Source organism: Chelonia mydas, chromosome 4 (genome assembly GCF_015237465.2).
Source record: "Chelonia mydas isolate rCheMyd1 chromosome 4, rCheMyd1.pri.v2, whole genome shotgun sequence".
NCBI lineage: Eukaryota > Metazoa > Chordata > Testudines > Cheloniidae > Chelonia > Chelonia mydas.
Window position 1 is genome coordinate 138,902,510 of NC_057852.1, and position 27,302 is coordinate 138,929,811.

The window sequence follows — 27,302 nt, forward strand, 5'->3', positions numbered from 1 at the left end:
GCCGCAGAACACACCCCGCCGGGCGTCTGCGCCATGGGCTGCCCAATGCGCTTGCGTCAAGTGGAGCGGACAGGTGCGCACACATAGGGGTTGACCTCGCGCTCGGGAGAGGCGGCTGCCGGCGCAGGCGCACTAGCTTCCTAAGAGCTCCCCCATTAGACAACCGTCCCTCGCGCCCGCCGGACCCTCCCCGCCTCCCTCTTCCCGCGCGTGCGCGCTCAGAGCAGAGCCTGAGTGAGCGCAACGGTGGAGCTAACTGCGCAGGCGTGCCCCATCTCGCCGCGGGGCATGATGGAGCGCTGGCGACCGCTATATAAGGGGACGGCAGGCGGCGTCTCGGGTTGCAGAGGGTTTTGTGGTGTCTGTTGCCTTTGGGTGGCTCTCTCTGATCTCTCTAGTCCCACCCAGGGGCCCCCTTGTAGGGCTGCCTTTGCTGCCGACCATCTATCTCCCTTCGGCCTGGAATAGTTCTCTTGCGGCCTGCTGCTTGCCCTCTGCTTACAAACCCACCTCTGTCACCCCTGCCCCAAGCCCCCCGTCGTGCTGGAGCCTAGAAACCCTCCTGGCCTGAATTCAGGAGCGGCTGCTTTGTGCCGGGCTAGCTGCCAGAGATGGCTTTTTAGAGGCCCCTTGCCGGCACACACAGAGGTGAGATCGTGTTCTCTTCCCTCCACCCCCACCGGGGCATGGATTGCCGCGCTGGTGCGGAGAAAGAGGTGAATGCTAATAGGTGACGCTGCCCCCGGTCTAGAGGGCGACTGCTGCTGCTGCAGGATCTCGGAGTTCAGCGGTGGTGTGACTCAGAAGCCTGTCCCTTGATTCTCCTCCTCATGACAATGATAGGTGTGATCTAGAGAGCTGTGACTCTTACCACGGGTGGCGCTAGGAAGTTCTTGACTGGGGGCATGTGTATGTGCTCCAGACTCTCTCCTTGATTGCCAATAACAACATGACTTCACAGAATCCCTTTGTGTACAGTGAAGACATAAACAAAAGCTCTTTTAAGAATGGTCGTGATCTCCTTAAAAAGACTATAATGTCTGCAACCACACACCAGGCTATTAACCCTACTCCCTTGTTATGCTAAACACAGTACCCAAATCATGCACAGTATACAGGAGACAGCAGAGAATAGGACTTTCTAAAACCAGATCTACCTCCGGAGTACATCTAAGTGCCCTATGAACCTCTTTTGCGTCGGTCTAGGCTTCCCATTTGGGGCAGGCAGCCTTGTGCTGGCAAACTGGTTCCAGGTCAGGACAGTGCTGCCTGCAGAGACTCCAGCTACATTACCCTAGTATAGTTCTGTGGAAAGCACTTGGGCATGGGATGCTCTCTTGGCTTTTTAATCTGGCATCAACCACCTCACAGCTGGGTACAGTGCTGTCTGGCAAGTTAGATGGGCACAGAAGTAACTTGCTGCCCTTTAGCCTGCCTCAGATCCCTGTTTCGGTCCCTGTGTAGGAGAAGTGCAATAGTACAATCCTTCCATATAGCTTCTTGCTAACAAAAGCCCAATATATCACTACCCAGAGATCTACATCAATAAAGCTTGAAATTTTGGGTTCCTAAACTAGTTCCTAGTGTCAGATACTAGTTGAGAGCAGGGGAAGTGCTGTAATATGTTTGATCTAGATCATGGCTATTTTTTTCCTATGTCCATTAAAAAAAAAGGGTAAAAACTTTAACATCCTAAACATAAAATCGTAGAATATCTGGGTTGGAAGGGACCTCAGGAGGTCATCTAGTCCAACCCCCTGCTCAAAGCAGGACCAGTCCCCAACTAAATCATCCCAGCCAGGGCTTTGTCAAGCCTGACCTTAAAAACCTCAAAGGAAGGAGATTCCACCACCTCCCTAGGGAACCCATTCCAGTGCTTCAGCACCCTCCTAGTAAAAAAGTTTTTCCTAATATCCAACCTAAACCTCCCCCACTGCAACTTGAGACCATTACTCCTTGTTCTCTCATCTGCTACCACTGAGAAGAGTCTAGATCCATCCTTTTTGGAACCCCCTTTCAGGTAGTGGAAAGCAGCTATCAAATCCACCCTTATTCTTCTTTTCTGCAGACTAAACAATCCCAGTTCCCTCAGCCTCTCCTCATAAGTCATGTGTTCCAGTCCCCTAATCATTTTTGTTGCCCTCCGCTGGACTCTTTCCAATTTTTCCACATCCTTTTTGTAGTGTGGGGCCCAAAACTGGACACAGTACTCCAGATGAGGCCTCACCAATGTCAAATAGAGGGGAACGATCATGTCCCTCGAACTGCTGGCAATGCCCCTACTTATACAGCCCAAAATGCCATTAGCCTTCTTGGCAACAAGGGCACACTTGTCTCATATCCAGCTTCTCATCCACTGTAACCCCCTAGGTCCTTTTCTGCAGAACTACTGGCTAGCCATTTGGTCCCTAGTCTGTAGCGGTGCATGGAATTCTTCAATCCTAAATGCAGGACTCTGCACTTGTCTTTGTTGAACCTCATCAGATTTCTTTTGGCCCAATCCTCTAATTTGTCTAGGTCCCTCTGTATCCTATCCCTACCCTCCAGCGTATCTACCACTCCTCCCAGTTTAGTGTCATCTGCTCGGGGTGTAGTCCATGCCACCCTCCAGATCATTAATGAAAATATTGAACAAAACCGGCCCCAGGACTGACCCTTGGGGCACTCCGCTTGATACCGGCTGCCAACACGGAGCTGTATCTCTCAAATCCTGGATTGAATTACCCCAAATCTGCACCACAAACTAGCCATGGGCCTCCTTCTAGGCCAGTCTGACATTGCTTGTTGATTTAGAGCACTTTTAAAAAAAAATTGGCTCTAAGTTGAAAGCCTTTATTGAGAGTGCATCTAGGGTGCCATTTCATAATGAGCCACAAGGAGAGATGGTACCAGCGCCTCTCACAAGCAACCTCTGCCAGACACTCTTACAGAGTTTCAACCATAGGTGAAAGCTGTCCTCCTCCCTGCATCCAATGAAGTGAGCTGTAGCTCACGAAAACTTATGCTCAAATAAATTTGTTAGTCTCTAAGGTGCCACAAGTACTCCTTTTCTTTTTGCGAACACAGACTAACACGGCTGCTACTCTGAAACCTCCTCCCTGTGTAACTGTTCCCAGGGCCAGGGGTCTGTGGTACCAGGCATGGCCTGCCTTCCGACTGGTCAATCCCACCATCAACCCAGAGAGCAGCTGGCATGACTGGCAAAGGGAAACAATATTCCCTGTGCCCACCACAGTGAATCTAACCCCGTATCCTAATCTATATACCCAAAGAGGCTGAGCTAATTTAACCTTAACTCTGGACTATCCTGGTTTTGAGTGCTTAAATTTAACACCTCTTGGGAGAGAGTTATGGTATGTAGTGTAGTTTGAACTCAATGCTTTTGAGAAGGAAGAGGAGACAAGGGCCTTGCCGGCATGGGGTTTGCACTTGGGATTTCCAGCTCCCCTTGACAGTGCTCTGATATTCTAATGATAGCTGCTATAAAAACACCTTAGTGAGAAGGAGAGGTGGACAGAGTTCAGAAGAGAGCAGGGTTAGGTCAAAAAAATTACAATCTAAAGGCCAAATCCTGCTTCATTTATTAATGTGAATACTTCCACTGAAGTCAGTGGAAATAGTCACAGACGCAAGGAGGATTGGGCCCCATTTGTACTAGGACATAGGGTAAGAAGACATTCTGATTAGGCTGTGTCTATATTCCCAGCATAGTGATACACGCCTAAGAAATAGCACCGATAAAGGAAAATATCTGGGCATAGGGAGTGTGTGTTGGAAGAGCCAGGAGGCACAGACAGAGGGTTTCAACATCATAGTTTAAAACCACAAAGGGATGCAGCCTTTAAATAGCTTTTTATATTGTATGTTTGCAAGTGGTGACTAACCTACACGTTTTCCACTCCGTGCATCTGATGAAGTGGGTTCTAGCCCACGAAAGCTTATGCCCAAATAAATTTGTTAGTCTCTAAGATGCCACAAGGACTCCCCAGTGTATGTTTAGATAGTAAATGACTATCACTGACACTGAATCCCAGCCCCTTATGAATGCTTCGAATGGTGTGTCTTAATCCTTTTTTAATGCAATACTTTTTTTAGGGGTTTCCAAACTGTTCCTATCACCTCAGCGCTTGGACATGCTACAGTGTTTCAAAACAAATACAAAATTGGGTCTTAAAATAAAATGCTATATACAGAGCTTGCTACAAAAATAGCTCAGAGGGTTAATAAAAGGGTAACCAGACAGGTAAATCCTATACTGCTCTCTCTCAGGCTCAAACTCAGGCCCTGGTAGAAAGGAGCTGATTTCCAAGGGCAGGGGATTTCAGCTGAAGATGACCTACCACTGATCCTAGAGCAGTTGGCCTCTGGAATTAATACAACAAATCAAATTGGACATCAGGATATTGTTGGAGCTTAACAAATAATGAAAAGGAGTCAATTGTTAGATCACCCAGTCCTAGACCATTAAGGCTTTACGGCTTGTCACCAACACTTGAGCCATACCCAAAAGCTAACATGCAACCAGTGCACTACAGAGGGCCCTTGCAATGCAGAACTTTGTGTAGGTTTCATATAACCAGACTAAGAAATATAGTCTGGGAGCGGCTGAGTGTATGTTTCCTTATGCCAGGGAATGTTTCTGCACTAGCTACCCTTTCATTTCTGGCTAGTTTACACTACACAGACTTTGCTGCTGCTGTGGTATAGTATAGCAGCTGAGGCCCCTAGTGTAGACACAGTGTATGCCAACAGGAGGAGGGTTTCTGCCAGCGGAGTGACACCACCTGCCCAAATGATCTTAGCTAAGCTGTACGCAATGCTGCAGTCATGTTGGTCCCAGCATGTTAGAGAGACAAGGTGGGTGAGGTAATAACTTTTATTAGACCAACTTCAGTTGGTGAGAGAGACGAGCTTTCAAGCTTATGAAAAGACATTACCTCACCCAGCTTCTCCCTCTAATTAGCTAAGCTGACAGAAGCACTCTTCTGGCCGCACACCTGCAACTACACTGGGGGTTTTGCTGCAGAGCTGTGTGGGTTTTTTCACCTTGAATACTGCGTGCAGTTCTGGTCACCCCATCTCAAAAAGCTATATTAGAACTGGAAAAAGTGCTGAGAAAGGCAACAAAAGTGATTAGGAATATGGACCAGAATAAGGAGATTAAAAAGAAGAGATGACTGGGGTATGGGGGGAGGTGGGGAATATGACAGAGGGTTATAAAATTATGACTGGTGTGGAGAAACTGAATAGGGAAGTGTTATTTACCCCTTCACATAACACATGAACTAGGGGTGACCTGATGAAATTAATCGGCAGCCAGTTTAAAACAAACATAAGGAAGTACTTCACACAAAGCACAGTCAACCTGTGGAATTCGTTGCCAGGGGATGGTGTGAAGGCCAAAAGTATAACTGGATTCTAAAAAAGAATTAGATAAGTTCCTGGAGGATAGGTCCATCAATGGCTGGTAGACAGGATGATAAGGGATGCAAACCCATGCACTGGATATCCCTAAGCCTCTGAGTGCCGAAAGCTGAGCAGGATAACAGGGGATGGATCAACTGATAGTTACCCTGCTCTGTTCATTCCCTCAGGGGCACCTGGCACCAGCTACTGTCAGAAGTCAGAATACTGAGCTAGATGGACCATTGGTCTGACCAAGTCTGGCCGTTCTTATGTTCTTACTTTTTAAAAAAAAATTAAGCGTAGAAGGTTAAAAATGTGAGACAAAATGGAGGGAGAAGCTCTCTAATTTTCCCATCCTGAGGGAAAACAGTGTTGAAGTGGGTTACTGTCACACACTTAAACTGCAAAAAGAATAGGAGGACTTGTGGCCCTTAGAGACTAACAAATTTATTTGAGCATAAGCTTTCGTGAGCTACAGCAAAGCTTATGCTCAAAGAAATTTGTTAGTCTCTAAGGTGCCACAAGTCCTCCTGTTCTTTTTGTGGATACAGACTAACACGGCTGCTACTCTGACACCTGCACTTAAACTGTGAAAGTTTAAGTGAAAGTTTACTTTCTAAAAAGTGAGTTATTTTCTTTCACTTTTAAAAGTCTTTTTCTCTCCACTCTCCCTCCTCCCCCCACAAAAGTTTTCTAGAGGAAAAAGGGGTCGAATCCGAGAGAAGGCAGGCATTTCCCCACAGTTTTGAAACAAATATTCATAAACCCAAAATTTCAAATACTGAAAAATGTCATTTTTTCTGCTGTTTTTGATTAAATTTTAAAAACTGCATCAAAACCAATATACTGGAAAATAATTAGTTTACCACTAAACTCCATTTTTTTATGGAAAAATTTTAGTTTTAAAAAACATTCAGTAAGCTCTAGGTTCCTGGGTCCCAGGTCTTATGGCATCCCGCTCCACTGGAAGACAGAGGCAGATGCACCAGGGCTGTTCTTTCCAGATCAACCCTTCCCCATGCCTTGTTGCCTGGTGGCATGTATGGGGCCTCTGCAGAACTGATTTGCACAGTGTGCAGAACACCCTGTGCAAGTTCCTCGTGTCCCCAGGCCACCAGCATAACCAAACTGGGCCCCTGCAGCTACAGAACAGAGCAAGATTTAGCACCCAGAAACCCCACCCCCCCACCCCGCCCCCATTTTGAGCATTTTCCATTTGGCTGTGAAAACATGGCCCATTTCAGCTTATTGCCAGATATTTCAGGAACAACAGCAGGACCTGAATGGCCGAGTCACCTTAATAATAGGGTTGCCGACAGTCCTTTATTACAAGGGACGTCCCTTATTTCTTCATCTCTGTACAACAAGGTCGGGAGTTGCTGAGTACTGCAAAAAGCAGCAAGAAATACTCCTGGCCAGTGTAGGTAAGTCCTGCTTAGTGTTATTAGTATTTATAATGATGATGATGATGATGAGAAGAAGAATATCAGGAGGAGGGGTGAGGCGGGGATGCTAAGAAAACAGTCCCTTATTTTTTAAATATAATGTTGGCAGCCCTACTTAATAATGAGGGGGAAAGACTCCTGCAAATGCAGCAATCATAGGGTACAGCTACTTCAGTGCCACCGAAGACCCGGAGCGAGTGAAGGACCCGCCGCCGAAGTGCCACCGAAGACCCGGAACGCCGCCGGGTGGTACAAGTGGCTGGCACCTTTTTTTATGTCCGCTCTCCCCCTGTTCACTCCACCTGGCTACACCACTGGAAGGGGCCCCTGAAATTGCTTTGCCCCAGACCCCCTGAATCCTCTGGGCGGCCCTGGTCCCAGAGCTCAGGCTCCAGCCCCAGCCCGTATGTCTACACAGCAATTTTACAGGCCAGCAGCCCCAGGCTCCCCTCCCCCGTGAGTTGAAGTCAGCTGTTTAATTGCTGTGTAGAAGTATCCTTAGGGGCTTGTACAGAAGGCCTCTGTGCCAAAGGAACCCTCTTCTCTAAGCAGGACCTGAGAGTTTTCTCCCAGCAGATGGTGCCTATGAGCTTGGAGAAGCTCAGCAGAGACAAACACGAGGCATATTTAACCCTACAACAGGATTGTGTGGTAACCACCGTAGTCTTTAAGCAATGACTAAATGAGGAGCAATCCCAGACAATTTGTTTCTCCTGATTTCTGTCCCTGAGCGTGATGCTCTGTGGGACGAGGACTGTACACATTCCCAGACCGTCCCTCCCTGTCATTGCCACTGGTGCCGGCTGTGGTGTTGCTCTACTGTTAAGTACCAGTTGCCCAAGGGCCTTACGTACACTTTTATCATATTAAGTTTCAAAACCACCCATGTGGCAAGTGTAGTTTAGTAGCCATTTTAGACGGGGTAAACTGAGGCACAGGCTGGTTAAAGTGACTTGAACTCCAGGTGGCAGAGTTGGAACTAGAACCCAGAAATCCCTTGCTCGACGGCTCCCTCTATGGAGCATGGGCAGCATTTGCCAGTGTGGGATCTATATGCATGGAGACAATACTGGGATTTCTCCCCCTTCTCTTCTAAAGGGCCACAAACAACATGAACTCTAACCCGAGGGAATGTTCGTGTCTGGCTCCGCAAAGCCTTTCTGACATGGTTATTGTGACGTAAGAGCAGGGCAGATGTACCTTGCCCTCTGACAGGGTAGGTAGGCCCCTCTTGTCTCCTTTCTGTCCCTCAGAGGGGATCCAAATAGCCTTATGCAGCTCCTCCTCTTGCCTTCCCCCCACTCCCTGCAGCCATAGGGGCATGCTAGACCCAACGGCAGGAGGATATGTGGCCAGAGCTCTCTGCTCTTCTGGGCTGGCAGACAGCTCCATAGGGAGCCATTGTTGGCAGCATATATTAGAGTACCCCTTGGATTGCTCTAATTTACACCCCAGAGCAGCCCGTTAGTTGGCAGCTACAAAGGTAATGTAAAGCATTGCTCCCCTGAGCCCACCTGGACTGCACTTCCTGCAAGGCTGTAATGCCCAGGAGTCAGGTCGGTCAAGAGCAGTACAGATCAGTGGTCAGAGTTCACACAAGCGGTCCAATAGCCAGGAGGATCCAATCCCAAGGAAACATGCAGCAACATAGCTAGTGGGGCCAGGTCCAAGTAGTAATTAGCAGGCAATGGTTTGTTGATCAGACAACACCCTAACAGAAGCAGAATGTTTATATGTGGTCACCAGCCAGTCGAGGTCAAAGTCATGTGGTCATCTGGGCTACAAGTGCAGAACCCTGGAAGCTGGCTTGCCCCAGTCTGTGAATTCCCTGGCCACTGGGTGGCTTGGTGAGGTGCAATGACCCAAGCTGCTTCCTAAGAACCCACTGGGCATGTGTCAAGACTGGAATTTGAGAGTCCTGCCAAAGGCTCAGCAAAGAACTGCTCTAGAAATATTGAGCTCTGCAGATCACACTGCCCACCGCCATGCTTTAGATTTTTACTCTCCAAACACAAACCTGCCCAAAGTCCAGCTAAGGACTGTGGATACTGTAGTCCAGCAGGCATTTCTTGTGCAAAGTACAGTGTTATCTGAAAGAGCTTCCACTAGAGGGCATTGTGACCAGCATGTGCACAAATTGCTACATTACAGGGGGACTTGATATTAGTTCCCTAAATTAGCGGTGTTGCATCTCCACCCGTGTTCTCTCTACTTGAACAAATAGCTGCCCAAGCTCAAGCCTAAAATCCTCTTCCTCGCTGCCTGACTGGTGAGGCTTGCTCTCATGCTCAGGGTCTGACTGATGGCCAGATTTGGGGACGCAAAGGAATTTTCTCCCAGGTCAGATTGGCAGAGACCTTTGGGGAGTGGTGGACGATGCCTTCCTCTGCAGCATGGGGTATAGTTCGCCTGCTGGGCATGTCTCACTTAGCCAATTCCTGCTTCTGCAGGAACTTCAGGTGTTGGTGGCACCTCAGTCTCTCCTGTTCGCTCCCTGTGGCTCACAGGGTTTCCTCCCGAGGAACGAAACGCTTTAGTCTAACAAAAGTTGATGGGATTAATGTAGCGTATCTGGGTGAAGTTTAGCAGCCTGTGCTATAGAGGAGGTCAAGCTAGATGATCTAATGCAGGGTTTCTCAACCCATGGGTCGGGACCCAGAATTGGGTCCCCAGAATGTTTCAAAGGGTCACATGGCAGCTCCTGTCCCACAGGGCTGGCTGGGCTCGCCTCCCTGCTCCAGGCACTGCAGCCTCTAGGATCCCTCCCAGTGCCACTCAGGTTTGGCCCAGCCGTCAAGACGACGGAAGCCCGGGTAGGCCAAAAGTGAGTGAGTGGCACTGCAACCCTGTGAGCCAGGGCACAACTCCACTCACCCAAATTTGTCCAGTTGGAGGGGTGGGGCCAAACCTGAGCAGCGCTGCAGCCCCAAAGGTTGCAACACCCAGAGGTTGCAAGACCCAGAGCCAAGTGCCAAGCCCAACCAGCCCCACAGCGCAGGAGCTGCCATTGTGGGGTGAGTGCTGGAGAGGCTCCACGTTAGGGCTGGCGGGGAGAGGCGCCTCTCCCCACCGGGGCAGGTCTGTGCTGGTGGAGAGGCATCTCTCCCCTCCGCAGCCCTGAGCCCCTGCGTGGGGCTTAATAGGCAGCTGCACGACCACGCAGCTTAGAGGGAACTTAGGTCCTGAGCCCATTTGGGAAGTCCTGATCTAATGGACTGTTCTGGTCTGGTCTGCACTAGAGAACTGAACACATCATACCGGTGCAAGCAGCAATGGTGCAGGGGGCCCGCACAAGCTGCCTTGTTTCCGGTGTAGTTCTCTCCCACCTGCACACAAGCACGGCACTCCTCCGCTGCAGAGCCAATGACCTTGGGGACCTATCCCTCAGTCCCCAGCACAGCTCCCCACAGCACTGGTCTTTATAGGGCTTTGTCACCACTTGGGCCCATCCACGCAGGCAACACCAGACTACGCTATCAACTGGCCAGGGCACTATCGCATTATAATCCAACCCCCGGCATAGTCTCCATGGGCTGTGGACGGGCCCTTCGAAAACTGGCAGTCCCCAAATGTAGCACAGGAGCAATGAAGCGCTGCTTACACCACAAGGGCAGCGTGATGGGGTGTCCACCCCACACAAAGCCAGAAGAGGTTAAGGGGGCCAGCTGGGTCAATTAATCACCCAGGCTGCACATGGAGGAGGAGCCAGGGAGCAAGGACTAATTAGAGATGGCACAGCTAGACAGGAACAGGAGAGGCCTTAGTAAAGCCCAGTAGCTGGGGGCAGAAGAGGGCTACAGAGAGAGAAGGTACAGGCACTCTCAGGGTGAGAGGAGGCAAGGTAAGCAGCAGCCCAGGGATACAGCAGTAAGGTTGAGGACTGTGCAGACCTTGACTGCATGCTGTGTGGTCCCTGGGCTGGCACCCAGTGTAGAGGGTGGGCCTGGGTTCCCCTGCCAGCCACTGGGCAGTGGCACTGGTAAGGGACAGTGCATCCTGTGAGATTTCGATACCCTGGAAGGAGAAGACTACAGTGACCTGGCCGGAGGGCCAAGCCACGAAGCAGGAGCAGCCAAGTCCCAAGCGAGCAAGACAGGGAGAGTGGACGGAGTGCAACTGCAGGAAGGGGTGCTAATCCCCAGATGTAGCCTGAAGGAGGCGCTCCAGTGGTGAGTGACACCCCCCACTCCCCCTGTGACAGGTAGACAAGGTGGACTGAGGTTAAATGGGGCCCAATCAGGCTGCCTCAAGGAAAGAGTTTTCCCCCAAGGCTATCCCATTTCCCCAGACAGATTCTTCAGCAGGGCTTCCCCTGACCACCAGGATGGGCATCTTCTTCTTCTTAATTATAATTTGTATTAGTCATCTACCAGGACTCCACGGTGCTAGGTGCTGTACAAACACATAGGAACGGCCAGACTGGGTCAGAGCAAAGGCCCATCTAGCCCAGTCTCCTGTCTTCCGACAGCGGCCAGTGCCAGGTGCCCCAGAGGGAATGAACAGAACAAAAAGGTGGTCCCTGCCCCAAGTAGCTGCCCGTCCAAGACAAGAGAGAACAGCTGGATCCAGACAGACATAAATTGTCTTCCCCCCTGGATCTTGTTGCTCCAGAGAGGCAGGCCACCCCAGGCAACAACCTGCTGGCAACAATCAGCTGTAAGCGGTGCTTAATTTGGCCATTCATAGCCCCGGCCCCTCTGGGCTTGGCCATTCATAGCCCCGGCCCCTCTGGACTTGCTGCATCAGTTTATGAAAGTAAAAAAATTGCTTGAGCCCCGGCACCTCTTTCATTACAAATTAAGCACTTGCTGTGAGCTGCCTGCTGCTCTGCCATCCTCAGTGTTATAGGGCCTCAGACCCAAACACCTGCCTTAATCCTTCTCCCATCCAGGGCCAAGTCACTTGTGTCTCTCTATACTCCTCTCCTGCGCAGCGGTAGCAGATTGTGTACGTGTAGGGGGAAAAAACCTGCCTTCCTAAAGTCATTGGGTTAATTGGCTTATTTATAAGACCAAGAGCATACAGTGGGATGAAATTTTAGCCTATCTAAATTTCTTGCTTTATTGATGGGAAGGGTAATGAAGTTAATTTCATTCCCTCTTCTGAAGCCTAGGCAGGCTGTTGTGCAGGTGTGTGGGGATATGGGCATGTGGATGCGTTACTCAGCACCTCACAAGAGCCTCAGTCCCTTTGCAAAGTTGCCAGCAGACACAGAGAGGCTGGGAAAAGGCTGAAAGGCAGGAAGCCATGCGGAGTGCAGGATGCCTGCGGAGCTGGAATTGCCCTTCCGAATGTACAGTCACAGCAGATGTAAAAGTCACTGCAACTATAATGCAGCTTGAAATGGCTAAACAGAGACATCGTATCGTTTAGACTCTGGAGGCCTGATTCTCCTCTTGCTTCCACTGACAAAACTCTTGTTCAATGGAGTTACTCCAGATTTACACCAGTGTAAGAAGAGAATCAGACCCCATTGTGATGCTACGCCCCATATTCGTCATAGAGATATGGTTATGATACGATTATGGCATAACTAAGATGTATTTTGTGCAAATTAAGGCGTGTGAGATATCATTGGGAAGGTTATGATTTACTGAATATGATTATCCTACTTGTATTCATGTATCATTTTTGTATCTGAAGTTAAGAATATTGTCTATGCATTTATTACAAATGTGTTTACACCTGGGGAATGCCCACTAGACAGAAAGCAATCAGTCTAGGTGGCTAGCTAGGAGGAGCCATTAGAAAGAACTATAGAGCATATAAGATGTTTATCACCCACCGGGAAGTCTTCCTGAGAAGCCTTCCTGGGGACGCTGCAAACAGACTCTGAGTTATGGCTGCAGGGACATGTGACCATAGAATCATAGAAGATTAGGGTTGGAAGAGACCTCAGGAGTTCATCTAGTCCAACCCCCTGCTCAAAGCAGGACCAAGTCCCAGTTAAATCATCCCAGCCAGGGCTTTGTCAAGCTGGGCCTTAAAAACCTCTAAGGATGGAGAGTCCACCACCTCCCTAGGTAACGCATTCCAGTGCTTCACCACCCTGCTAGTGAAATAGTGTTTCCTAATATCCAACCTAAACCTCCCCCACTGCAACTTGAGACCATTACTCCTTGTTCAGTCATCTGCCACCACTGAGAACAGCCGAGCTCCATCCTCTTTGGAACCCACCTTCAGGCAGTTGAAGGCTGTTATCAAGTCCCCCCTCGTTTTTCTCTTCTGCAGACTAAACAAGCCCAGTTCCCTCAGCCTCTCCTGGTAAGTCATGTGGCCCAGCCCTTGATCATTTTCGTTGCCCTCCGCTGGACTCTTTCCAATTTGTCCACATCTTTCTGTAGTGGGGGGCCCAAAACTGGACACACTACTCCAGGTGTGGCCTCACCAGTGCTGAACAGAGGGGAATAATCACTTTGCTCGATCTGCTGGCAATGCTCCTACTAATGCAGCCCAATATGGCCTTCTTGGCAACGAGGGCACACTGCTGACTCATATCCAGCTTCTCATCCACTGTAATCCCCAGGTCCTTTTCTGCAGAACCGCTGCTTAGCCAGTCGGTCCCCAGCCTGTAACGGTACATGGGATTCTTCTGTTCTAAGTGCAGGACTCTGTACTTGTCTTTGTTGAACCTCATCAGATTTGGCCCAATCCTCCAATTTGTCTAGGTCACTCTGGACCCTATCCCTACCCTCCAGCATATCTAGCTCTTCCCCCAGCTTAGTGTCATCTACGAACTTGCTGAGGGTGCAATCCACCCTATCGTCCAGATCATTAATGAAGATGTTGAACAAAATCAGCCCCAGAACTGACCTTGTGGGGCACTCTGCTTGATACCGGCTGCCAACCAGACACTGAGTCGTCACCTGGTACTGGACATCATGTTAATACTAGTGTTTTTCCACTGACCAGGTGTGGGACTCAAACTGGGAGACAAAGGATTCCTGCCATATTCAAAAACTATTTAAGGCAGGTGAGTGACATCATCATGGTTTGTTCTTCTCCACAGACTCTCCGCCCAAGATGACTGCTTATAAACGCCTAAGAAACAAAGACTGAACTATGGGAGCACGACTGAGCCCAGGCTAGAGGGTTGTCTGGCCTGTGAAAGAAATACCTGGATTTTTAAGCTTCAAGCAAGTGCAAGTTCCCTTCAAGAACCTCTGCAATCTGCCTAAAACAACACTTAGGGTGAGAATTTGCTACTTATAACCAGTTTCTTTAGTATATTAAGCTCATATTGCATTTGTTTTATTTGCTCGGTAATCTACTTTGATCTATTTTCTATCCCTTATAATCACTTAAAATCTATCTTTTGTAGCTAATAAACTTGCTTTTGATTTGTCTTAAACCAGTGTGTATGGAAATCATACTTGGGGCAGAAAGCTGTGTATATTCCTCTCCACATTGAGGGAGGGGGCAAATTTCATGAGCTTACGCTGTACAGTCCTCTGTGCAGCGCAAAACGGTATAATTTGGGGTTTACCCTCCAGAGGGAGGTGTGCACTTGAGTATCGGGACAGTTCCTTAACTGAAGCCTTCCCATGCACGGGCTAGTCAGAAAGCCTGTTTGCATGTTACAACAGCTGGGTGTGTCCCTACCTGTACATGTGCTGGTGAAAGTGTGAGACTGGGAGCGTGTCTGCAGCTTGTCACAACTTTACAGTTAAAGTTAAAGGGAGCCCAGGTTGGTGGGTCAGGCAGGCTCAGTGGTACCCCCATTCCAAGTGGCACCTCGAGGAGAACCTGTCACACCCATACTGCAAACCTGTATTTAATGGGGGCTTAAAGAGACCCTACCACTGCAGAGAATATTGAAATGTACATAGCCAATCTCTTTTTCTTTCTTTTTTTTTTATACCCTTGCTTATCAACAAATGCTTCTGTACAATATCTCCTCCTCCTCCTCCAGCAACCCTAGCACCTCATTACATCTTCGTTGTGCAGCTAAGATATAACGAGCCAGGTATTTCTGTGGCCGCTGACTGATGTCAAAGACAGAGTTATTAGTATGATTCTACTGCAGGTCCCAGCAGAAAGAGTAATTGGACTGTGTGTGTGTGTGTGTGTGTGTGTGTGTGTGTGTGTGTGTGATACCTGACACAAATAAACTGAATAATACCCAAATGAGTGAGTCCTGCAGCCCATCCCAAATAAATGTAAATAAAATGTTTATGCAACTGGAAACCATCACAAAATCTGCCTGTCACTTACAATTGTTTTAATGGGTTTAAAACAATAGTGGGGATTTTTGACTGTATCACTATACTCCTAAAGCTAGGGGTGTGAGTTACAATTAGTCTGACGGATCCAGCTTCAGAGTGAGCCACGTAGATCTCCTCAAATGATCTAAAATTCACATCAGTGTCAGGCTGAGTATCTCAGGCCCTCCCAGAGCTAGGAATGACCATTCAACCCATCAGGACATTGGCAATCCCCACTTCCTAATGGGATAACAGCCCCGTTCCTAGCCCTGAAGGGCCACACAAGAGATTGGGATATATTCCTGACATTGTACAGAGCAACAGTCACTCACTGGTGCAGGACGAGAAGGTGCTAACCCAGGTCCTTGGGCAGGGCTGTTTGAGGGGGAAGATGGAAATTCCATATTTAGGAGGAGAAGGAGGCAACGTGTCTGAGGCTGATTGATTTTTCTGTAGCTTGTGGGGTTGGGTTGGTTTTTTTTTTTATTTTTTTTTGAAAGCAGCTGTTTGAAGTTGCAAAAAGAAAAGGAGTACTTGTGGCACCTTAGAGACCAACCAATTTATTTGAGCATAAGCTTTCGTGAGCTACAGCTCACTTCATCGGATGCTGTAGCTCACGAAAGCTTATGCTCAAATAAATTGGTCAGTCTCTAAGGTGCCACAAGTCCTCCTTTTCTTTTTGCGAATACAGACTAACACGGCTGTTACTCTGAAACCTGTTTGAAGTTGCTGAGCTTTTGGAATGACCTGGGCTGATGGAAGAGCAGGCAGAGTGCAGGTGAGTGGGGACGGAAAACAAGAACAACAGCTTGTATGTTATATCCCATCCCCTACCCTTCACCTGATTTGTGAAGGTTTCTTATCTCTGCTTGTACCCCTGAGAGGGGCCTTCAGGCACCATCCTAATATAAATGCTTCTTACTATTAATACTAGCATGGGAAAGCAGAACGAATACACAAGACAAGAAGGGATGGGGGCGGGGGGAGGGAGAGAAAAGAAGGAGAAGGAGTGAGTGCACAGACAGAAAGAGGTGTAGGAACTATGGCCATGTCTACGCTACAAACTTCTGTTGACTCAAGTTACATCGGCATCCAGCAGCCACAGTCAGCACATCACTTGAGCGTGTGCACACTATGCTCCTTGTACGCGCACCACTGACACTCACCAGGAGCGCTTGTACTGATGTGCAGCACAGTGCACTATGGGTAGGTACTCAACTGTGCAGCTTGCCACTGTCCAGTGCAGGGTCTTTTGGGAAGTGTAGGCAATGCATGATGGGACTGAAACGAGTTGCACGGGGTGACTGGGAGCATGGGGTCAACTTCCCAGTTTGCAACTGTTTCCATCCCATAATGTCAGCTGTGTGCCATAATTTTCATGCCTTTTCTTTCCAAAATCCCACAAATCCATGTGGTCCTCCTCTCTGTCCACCATCACTGACAGAAGCATGGTGTGACAGGATCCCCGGGGTGCAGCCTGGGACTGTAGGACCACTGTGTCCCCCTGAACTCTCTCCAGCCTGGGCTGTCTCTCACTATGCCTTGCCAGCGACCAGCAGCAAACTCCTCCAGGCGCTGTTATCACTCAGCACAACCGCATGTGGAGTCCCACACCCAGCTAGATTGCATGAATGCTGCCAGAGCCACTCATGAGTCACACAGGGAAAAGCACCAGCCAAATCCCCCCAGTTCCCAGCACTGGACCTCAGGAATATACCATCTTGGACTGCTCAAGATGAGCAGTGCAACTTTATTAATTGGTTCACCACTTCATCAATGGAAAGTGGACATACTCAAGGAGCTGACTGAGGAGATATCTGAGCCATTAGCAATTATCTTTGAGAAGTCATGGAAGACGGGAGAGATTCCAGAAGCCTGGAAAAGGGCAAATGTAGTGCCCATCTATAAAAAGGGGGAAAAGGACAACCCAGGGAATTACAGACCAGTCAGATTAACTTCTGTAGCCAGAAAGATAATGGAGCAAATAATTAAGCAATCAGTTTGCAAACGTCTAGAAGATAATAAGGTGGTAAGTAACAGTCAGCATGGATTTCTCACAAACAAATTGTGTCAAACCGACCTGATAGCTTTCTTTGATAGGGTAACAAGCCTTGTAGATAGGAGGGAAGGGGTAGACATGGTATATCTTGATTTTAATAAAGCTTTTGATACTGTCCCACATGAGTGTCTCATAAATAAACTAAGGAAATGCAACCTAGATGGAACTACTATAAGGTGGGTGTAAAACTGGTTGGAAAACCATTCCTAGAGAGTAGTTATCAGTGGTTCACAGTCATGCTGGAAGGGCACAATGAGTGGGGTCCTGCAGGGACCAGTTCTGGGTCTGGTTCCGTTCAATATCTTCCTCAATGATTTAGATAATGGCATAGAGAGTACACTTATGAAATTTGTGGACGATACCAAGCTGGAGGGGTTTCAAGTGCTTTGGTGGGTAGGATTAAAATTCTAAATGATCTGGACAAACTGGAGAAATGGTCTGAAGTAAATAGGATGAAATTCAATAAGGACAAATGCAAAGTACGCCACTTAGGAAGGAAAAGTCAGTTGCACACATACACAATGGGAAATGACTGCCTGTAGCAAGGTGCTGGTGCAAAAGCACCTAATTAGCCCCTGCTCAGCCAGCTCCAGTCAAGAGAAATAGGTTGGGGCTGGTGGGACAGGCATGATGCCTGGCTTGGGGATTGGCCCCACCTGCAGGCCTGACAAGCCAGCAGCTACAAGGGCTGGGAGTCAGTATAAAGGGGGCAGCTAGCGGGAAAGGTCAGGCTCCTGGCTGTGGGCTGACTGCTAGCCAAAGAGGGAACTAACCCTGTAAGCCTTGTAAATAGCTCAACACTGGTGGTGGGAGAACTGTGTGTGTAAATAAAGCCACGGGTGCTGCATAACTGGAAGCCTCTCTGAGCATTATTGGGGCAGTCAGCGGGCCCCAGGAGGAGGGGACGGAGCTTCCTGGGCAGAGGACCTGTCACACTGCTTAGGAAGGAGTCCTGCAGAAAGAGATCTGGGGGTCATAGTGGATCACAAGCTAAATATGAGTCAACAGTGTAACGCTGTTACAAAAAAAAGTGAACATAATTCTGGGATGTTTTAGCAGGAGTGACCTGAGAAGTAATTCTTCTGCTCTACTCTGTGCTGATTAGGCCTCAGCTGGAGTATTGTGTCCAGTTCTGGGCACCACATTTCAGGAAGGATGTGGACAAATTGGAGAGAGTCCAGAAAAGAGCAACAAAAATTATTAAGGGTCGAGAAAATATGACCTATGAGGGAAGATTGAAAATATTGGGTTTGTTTAGCCTGGAGAAGACTGAGAAGGGACATGATAACAGTTTTCAAGTTAGAACAAGGAGGAAGAAAAATTGTTCTTCTTAACCTCTGAGGATAGGACAAGAAGCAATGGGCTTAAATTGCAGCAAGGGCCGTTTAGGTTGGACATTAGGAAAAACTTCCTAACTCTCAGCGTGGTTAAGCACTGGAATAAATTGCTTAGGGAGGCTGTGGAATCTCCATCACTGGGGATTTTTAAGGTTAGACAAACACCTGTCAGGGATGGTCTAGATAATTAGCCCTGCCACGAGTTCAGGGGACTGGACTAGATGACCTCTCCAGGTCCCTTCCAGTTCTATGATTCTATGATACACCAGCCTTTGCAAACCTGAGCAGATTTGCCACACACTTCAGGCAAACTCACTGGTAAAGATAAACAGTTAAATTTATTGACTACAAAAGATAGATTTTAAGTGATTATAAGTGATAGGCAAAAAGTCAGAGTTAGTTACGAAAATCAAATCAAATCATGCAATCTAAACTCTCAACCTTATTAGACTGGGCAACATCTAGGTTAAGCAGTTTTTCTTACCCCACTGGATATGGCAGTTCATTGTACACAGATTTCACCCTTGAAATCCGGGCCAGTCTCTTCTGTTGGAGTCTCAAGTCTTCAGTGTCCTTGTTGTTTGCAGCACAGGTGGGGTCAGGAGAAAAGGCCAAGCATGGGGCCCATGTGTTCTGTTTTATGCCTTCAGTCCCCTGTGCTTGGAGAACACAAGTCCAGGCATGTCTCGTGGGCATTGCTGAGTCCCCAGGCAAGGCTGAGCAATTCCCCTGATGTGGCCTCATGCAGGTGAGTCACTGAATTGTAGCTCCCTTGCTGGACAATGGCTGTTGATGGTTGTTTGACACCCTCCCCAGGTGTTGGTTACTTTCCTTGCTGTTGTCTCTGGGGGGCTAATATCTGGCTGATTCCCCAACTTACTGCATGTTTTAGTGACAACCATACAACACAATGCTCATAACTTAATGTGCATTAATAATTTTATGGATAGAAAAATGACTTTTATAGGATCATAACCTTTCCCCGATACCTCACACTGCCTGCTTTATATGCAAGATCTCAATCCTATATAAATGAGGAATATGGGGGTTACAGGATGCTCCCCCAAAGTACAGAGTATCGCACATGGGTCCAGCACAGCTCTGCACTATTGTCATGACGGCTGCATCACCGGGTGCATGATTCTGCAGTATTTGCAGAGTTGTAAGAAGAGAAGTGGGGAACATGATGATTCCTTGCAGGACAGATGGCTGTGGGACGTAGTAAGAACCATTTTAAGGTGGTGGTTGGCATTCACAGAGCATTGGGAGATGGTGGCACACAAGTTCTGGGTCCGAGAAACAAGCACTGACTGGTGGGATCGCATCGTCATGCAGGTTTGGGATTATGAGCAGTGGGAGAAGAATTTTCAGATGTGCAAGGCCACATTCTGGATCCATGTGCAGGGACGCCAAAATAAGAGCTGCATTGACAGTGGAGAAGCGAGTGGCGATTGCACTATGGAAACTTGCAACACCAGATTGCTACCAGTCAGCTGGGAATCAATACGGAGCCAGGAAAGCCACCGCAGGGAGCGTCCTCATGCAGGGCCATTAATCGCCTCCTGCTGTGCAGGACTGTGACTCGGCAATGTGCTGAACGTAGTGGATACCTTTGCTGTCATGGGGTTCCCGAACTTCAGTGGAGCAATACAGTATGCATATCCTTATTTTGGCACGAGACCACTTTGCCACTGAGCACATCAACAGAAAGGGCTACTTTTCCAAGGTCATGCAAGTGCTGGTGGATCACTAGGGACGCTTCACTGACATCCATGTGGACTGATCAGGGAATGTGCACAACACTCGCATCTTGAAGAACACAGGCCTGTTCAGAAAGCTTTCTTTCCTGACTGGCAGATTACCGTTGGCAATGTTGAAATGCCAGCAGTGCTCTTGGGGAACCCAGGCTACCTCTTATCCCTCTGGCTCATGAGGTCGTACACCGGCCACCTCGACAGCACCAAGGAATGCTTCATCTACCAGCTTAGCAGGTGCAGAATGACAGGTGAATGTGCCTTTGGTTGATTGAAGGGAAGCTGGCGTTGTTTACTCACATGATTGCACCTCAGTGAGAAACATATCCCAATGGTTATAGCTGTCTGCTGTGTCCTGCATAATATATGTGACACAAAGCGGGGGAAGTTTCCACCAGGGCAGATGGCAGAGGTGGAGCGGCTGTCTGCTGAATTTGAACAGCCAGGTACAAGGGCTATTAGAGCTCAACAGAGAGCTATGTGGCTGAGGGAGGCTTTGAAAGGCCATTTTGATAGTGAACCGGAGTCGTGTGCTCTACCTGGCCATGCTCGTTCGCTGCCAGGTATGACTCGAGTGGTGACTGCTGTATATGCAGGAATATATCATTGTTAATGAATCTATTAATTTTGTTTGTGAATGGTCTTATGAGTCGGGAGTGAGACTCTGCAGTAACAGGTAACTGGTCACTTTCAGAACTACTAAGCACTAGCCAGGATACGTTGTGAATTAATAAAGACGAATTGTATTCCAAATAATAGAATTTTATTCTGTAACAATCTGTTCAACCCCCCTCCCAGGCAATTCGAAAACTACATTTAAAATTTAATAATTAAGAGAACAGAACTAATGAAGGGGAAAGAACACTCGTCCATTTCAGCTTCACATACACCAACCGTGGCTTATGCTGACCTGTGAATGGGAAGCTCTGGTTGTCTTTAATGACCCCCAAGGTGGAGTGGTAGGGGCAGTGCAGCCATCCCTGATGTGATGTGGAATGTTGGGGGATACAGGGAGATCCTGATATTGAGTTCTCAGTGGGCTGCAGAGGGAGGTGAGCCTGGGATTCTTGAACCTGCAGGTCCACCAGAGTCTGCAGCATCTGTCTGCTGCCTGAGAAGCTTCATTACTCCCTGGTGCCTCTCCCTCTCCTTTTCCTGCTGGGACTCCTGCACCTTTCTCCTCTCCACTCTTTCCTTCTCCAGGATGTCTGCAATGTTCATCCTCCAGGCTCTGTGCTCACTGTCCGATGCAGCACTGGCTTGCAGGATTTCCTGGAACATGGCATCCCAAGTCCTCTTCTTTCAGCTTCTTACCCGGCTCAGGTGCTCGGTGGGTTTGGAGGGGGAGCCCCCGAAGGCCGCGATGACAGCAGTTGCAGATACAACACACTCCGGTACCATTACCAGTGTTCTCACTCTGGAAAGTGACATGTAGGCTGAACTCACTCCCCTTGCTCCTTGAAAGCTGTAAGCACTACCTTCTCACTTCTGCTTGGGATTGCTTGTGCATGGCACCAGTCACTGCACCAGCCCTGGTGAGCGTGGCCCTAGGGGGGCGGGAATGAGAAGGCAATTGCTTGGTTCCATGATTCTAGTAGTACAGGGCAATGGCACTGAATACTGGCACTATTTCCCACAACCGGTAGGGATTTTAGCTGATGTCTCACTCCTGAGGGTGACCAAAGCAGAGAGAGCACAGCTGCTGCTGGCATCCCGAAGCCCCCCAGGCCTGTACGCTGCTAGCCTGTGTGCTGCCATGGTGCCTGCTGAAGTTACCCCTGAGTGGCGTAGGAAAGTATCCTACTGTGGCAGAAGGAATAAGGCGGCCCTCCCCACAAACCTTCTGCAGAGGACTGCAAACTACCTCCCTGACAGTTTCATCGAGATCTCTCCAGAGGATTCACGGGACTTCCCTGTGCACATAAACAAACTACTCTGCCTGGTTTTCCCTACGTAGCTCTAGAGGGGAATGAAAAGCAGTCAGCAACTCTGCCTCGCTCAATCGTACCTCTCCCTCTCCTGGCATGAGTCAATTAATGCGTCAAAAGATGTGTCCTGCTACTTTGGGGGAGGGAGAGCATTCCTGTTTAAAATTAAACTACACACTTAGTAGTTTCCTTCCCCTGAATCTGACTCCTCCCTGCTCGACTGGTGGGACTGCAGTGAAGTTAAGAACAGGTCCTGGTATGCTGAGCAGCTGGATTCTCCTGGTCTCCTGTCCCCCACACTCCTCCTCTTCCTCATTGTCCACCTGCTCCTCTTCGCTATTCATGACAGGGGCCTGTGGGTCGGGTTCCTTGGAGGTATCCATGATGCTGGTGGGGGTGGGGTCAGGGTCTCCTTTGATCATGGCGTGCAGCTTTTTGTAAAACCAGCTGGTCTGTGGCTTGGCACCGGATCAATTGGCGGCCTCCCTGGCCTTCTGGTCTGCCTACTGCAGCTCCTTGGCTTTCGCGTGGCACTGCTGCTGGTCCCTGTCGTAGCCCTTCTCCTGCATCCCCTGCGCAATCTGCTCGTAGGTGTCCACGTTTCTACGGCTGGTCTGTAGCTGGGCCTGCACAGCCTCTTCTCCCCACGGGCCCAGGAGAGCCGATATCTCCTGTCTACTCCAGGCTGGAGCGTGTCTGGAGTAGGTAGCCGGCCCGGGCAGCTGCACTGAACAATGGAGAGCTGCTAGGTGCGTTCGGCAAGCTGGGCAACCAGGAAAGGGAATTTCAAAATGTTGCAGGGCTTTAAGGCAGGGGAGGGGGACTCCTGGTCTCCCTGACCAGTGGAGTTCACACTGGTGACCAGAGCAGTCCATGTGGGGCATTGTGGACTGGCTGCTGGAGGACAGTAACAGTCAACATGAGTAACACGGCCTCGGCCCTTGCGCTGCATTGACCGTGGGTCTAGGCCGCTCAGGGAGGTGGTGGTACTAGTAAGCTGGCGTAAGTGGGGCACTTATGTCGGTGGGAGCCAAATGGAAGTGAGGACACACGCACAGCGAGGTTGATGTAAGCTGCCAGGGCATGGTCTGGGGGACTGTGCCGGCAAGCAGGCCCTGCTGTGTCACACAGCCTGGTGGAGAGGGGACACCAGACCGCGCTGGAGGGCTGTGCTGCACGCAGAAGCAGACTGCAGCTAGCAGAATGGTAGCAGGTTGCGTCTTCTGTGCTTCTTCTGAGGTTGCAGGAAAACAGAAATAGATCATGAAAAAGCAGTCGGTCAAAATCCACCACATGTGCCAACAGCCAGATTGCAGTGTCTGGGGCCATTGCTGTATAGACAATAGGTAGCATCCAGGGGAATTATTATGAGTTCTATCTCAGTAACTACTAGAGGCCCCAGCTGAGATGGGGGCCCTGTTGTGCTATATAGACACAAAGGGAAGGAAAGTCCCTGTGCTCAAGATCTAAGGAGAGAAGACAGACACAGGTTGAAAGGGGAAGCAGAGGCACAGAGAGGGGCCGTAACTTGCCTAAGTCACACAGCAGAGGGGACTAGAACCCAGGTCTCCTGAGTGCTAGGCCAATGCACAATCCACTAGGCCACACTCCCATTTCACAGGTCAGGCAGAATAACCCTGCTCCGAGCAGGGATTTAACCACCCTCACCCCAAGAAGAGAAACAAGCCCCTAGCTAAAAATCCTTGGGTTTTAATAAATAATGAAGCTGCTTTAATGGTGCAGTGGGAAACCCGATATTCCCAGCTCATTCCTTCGACTAGAGCCAAGCAAAATGCCTCCAGGCTTGAGGGACTCAGAGGGAGCCACTGGCGTTAGGGCCTGAGTCCAGAAACAGAGGCAAGGCTGGGGCTGGGACAAGGAAAACACTTAGGCCATATTTAAAATTCCATCCGTCTACCACTTGGGCGGATTCTGTGGTAGGGAGGAAATTGCTGATTCTCTGGACTAATTCAGGGCACTCTGTCCTTTACCACCCTCCCCCATGTATGTTCCCGAAAGAACCTCCCACCCAGCCAACACATTCGATCCATTCATCGGAAACCTGTTTCTATTGTAGCCCTTTGGAGACTCAAGCAGCAGAGATCTGTGGTCTGTAACAGGAACAAGAGAATTGTGAGTATGGTTCCCAATGCATTTTTGATAGGGGGCTGAAGACCAGGAAGGTAAGTCCTGGCTAGGATCCTCCATCCTGAGCTGAGGGTAGGCAGTGGTGTGTTAGTTAAGCTATGTAACTGGTCTGCATGCTTCTCCCCCTTGCCAGGAGCTATTTTTAGCTGGTGTATTGCAGGGCGGTATTCTCAGCCATAAATGGAGCCGTCAGGCAGCTCGTAGGTTCAGAGTTAATTTGTCCCTGTGGTGCAGTTTCAGACAGTTAGAGACGGCTGGGGAGAGGCACAGCTGGGGATTGTCACCTTCCCGGAGCAGCACGCTCCTATTACAATTTCTTCCTAACCGAGTCGTCCAGCTCCAAAACCAGGCATGGGCAGCTCTGGACTTCCCAATGTGCTGTCTGCTCTCCTTGCCAGCGTACATGACTCACATTTAGGAGACTGGACGTGTTGTGATGTTTTCCCCTCTCTGTCCTGCCTCCCACTTCCTCATTCCACCCCGCTCAATTACTGCCTTGTTCCAAAGACAGCAGGGGGATGAGGCCAAGCTCCATATGGAGAGCATCTCCTGTCCCAAGGGTGCTGGGATTCTTGAGGATTTATACTGTCAGCTTCTCACACTGAGTCTCTGCAGAGACTTGCACCAGGAGGCAAAAGGGTAATTAACTATCTCAGATAATTTGCCGGTGGGAAGACAGATGGTCTAGTGATTAGGGTGCTAGCCTGGGACCTGGGTTCAAATCCCTGCTCTGCAACAGACTCTGCCTGTGTGACCCTGGGCAAGTCACTTAGCCTCTCTGTTCCTCGGTTTCTCATCTGTACGATGGGGATAATAGCATGTCTCTGCTTCACAGGGAGCTGGGAGGAGAAATGTATTAAAAAGTGTGAGGCGCTCAGATGCTATTGATGGGCGTCAGATAGGTACTTGAGATAGAGAGAAAATGAATAAGGAAATATCATCTTTCTATTGTGCTGTTCATCCCCAAAATAGCTGCAAGAACTTTACAACCTGGAACATCCAACACTGAAATGCAGTCACCTCTGGGTTAAAAGGTAGCAGCTGTTCAACAGAGCACAATGGGTTAGCAAAGGCAGTGAAGAACACTGTTTCTGACTGAAACTTCAAAGGGGTTTTTAGAAAGCAAAATAGAGTCTGCCCCACTCGCCCGGCGCTGGTTTCTCTAACTGTGAACTGATCAAGATCCTGGGGTTAGCAATCCTGCTCTTGTGAATAGTGTCATGGGATTGCTAATGACCAAAACAGGTGCAGACCTTGGCCCAGACTCTAGGAATTTAGACTCCTAAATGCCTTTTGCAAATGAGATTTAGGCTCCCACATCATGTAGGTGTTGGGACACTGAACACCTAAATAGCTTTCAACCAGATTCAGGGAGGAGGGGGGAGCAGCTGGGCCCTGAGTCAGCAGCATGGCCGGCTACAGAACCCAGGAGTCCTGGCTCCCAGTTCCTTGATCTAATCCCTATACCACGTTGGTTCCCTGTTTCAACTTTTTTAGTCAATGGGCCAGAATCTGATGTGATTCAGAAGTAACTCCGCTGATATCACTAGAGAGGCCCAGGTGTAAAATCAGTGTAAATGAGAACAGAGTCAGGTCCAAGGGGAGAAGCAGCATTCAGGATTAGTCCCCCACAACCATCTCAGCCCAACAGCCCCTTCCCCCACTGAAGGGACTTTACAAGATCAGCCCATCCCCTCTGGACCGAAAACACACAGGGGAAGAAGGGTTGTAAATCGAGTCTCTTTAAGCCTAAAACAGCTGGCGAGGATTCCAGGAGACTGGAGGTCAGAACATCCTGAACTACCCAGCAGCACTGAAGGGCATAAAACATTCCTTCAGCTCTCTGGGAATGCTCCCTCCCTCCGCAGCATGCGCGTGGTTGTGTGTGCGCTGCAGAAGGGAGGTTTGGGGGAATGGCTCCATAATTTGCACTCAAGCAGCGCTGACCTCCTGCTGCTACACACATTGATGACTGAGTTAAATCTGAGTCACTGCTGCATTATTCCAGTCAGTGTTATGTGTTAGTTCAGTGGGATTGCATGGGCATAAAACTGTACAGGCAAATTACAGATTAGCAATTGGATGCAGTTTGGGGCGAAGCCCTGTAAGCTGGTGAGCTCGTCCCCTGAGAACACTCTCCAGCCACAATTCTGAGCACTGTTCATTATTATTATTCATTTGCATTCCTATTGTGTCTAGGAGCCCTGGCTATGGGCCAAGACCCCACTGTGCTAGGCGCTGTACAAACACAGAACAAAAAGACAGTCCCTGCCCCACAGACCTTACAATCTAAGGAACAGAGCTGCTTTTTACACACCAAACACCAGAATGGGTAAAAAAAAGAGTAATGATTGTTTAAAAATATTCTGAGAACATTGAAATAATGTGCATTCTGCAGGTTTGGTTTATGCAATATTTTTTCCCCCAACTTTTTATAGAAAATTTCTGGTTTTGAAAATGTTCCATTTTTCTCCCCCATCGCCCTTTTCCCATTTTGCCAATAAAAAAAGAGAGAGAGAAGGAGGGAAAAAACATCAGAAAAGAAAAACCGAAACCTGAAAGTGTTTCAGGTGGGGGTTTTGTCAAAAAAGAACAGAAAATGTTTTGGGGGGGGAAATGAAAATAAAAACACCTTTAAAAAAGTCAGTTTGGGAAAAAAGGCCATCTTAAATCATCATAAAAAAATCTCCTCAAAATTCTTTGCTCCGCTCCCCTAGGACACACATGCGCAGTGGGACAGAGGATTCAGGGAAGACCCCAAGCTTTATACAACCGGGGGCTTGGATAACTGTGGCTATCCCTGATTAGAGTGCCAGCCTGCCTGAGGCCCGCTGGGCAGACAAGGGGTCCACAGGACAAGAGCACTTTCCTCCGTGTAACCCCTCCCAGCGGTAAGTGGGGTTCCACTGCTGTTCGTCCTGTCCCACAAAGAGGTGGAAGGGTTCATGTGACCCTCCCCAAGGGGAAGAGCTCAATTTGCCCCACATACAATATCATCTCCTCTGTACCTTAGTCTTCCCC

The 27,302-nt window shown here is 48.9% G+C and overlaps 1 long non-coding RNA gene across 1 annotated transcript; it reads left to right on the plus strand.

Annotated features, from left to right (window-relative positions):
- Positions 1-7,048: 7,048 nt before the first annotated feature.
- LOC122465430 lies at positions 7,049-23,050 on the plus strand. Its single transcript, XR_006290283.1, has 3 exons — positions 7,049-7,097; positions 13,861-14,042; positions 21,409-23,050. It is a non-coding gene; the product is annotated as an uncharacterized LOC122465430 (long non-coding RNA).
- The last annotated feature ends 4,252 nt before the right edge of the window (positions 23,051-27,302 follow it).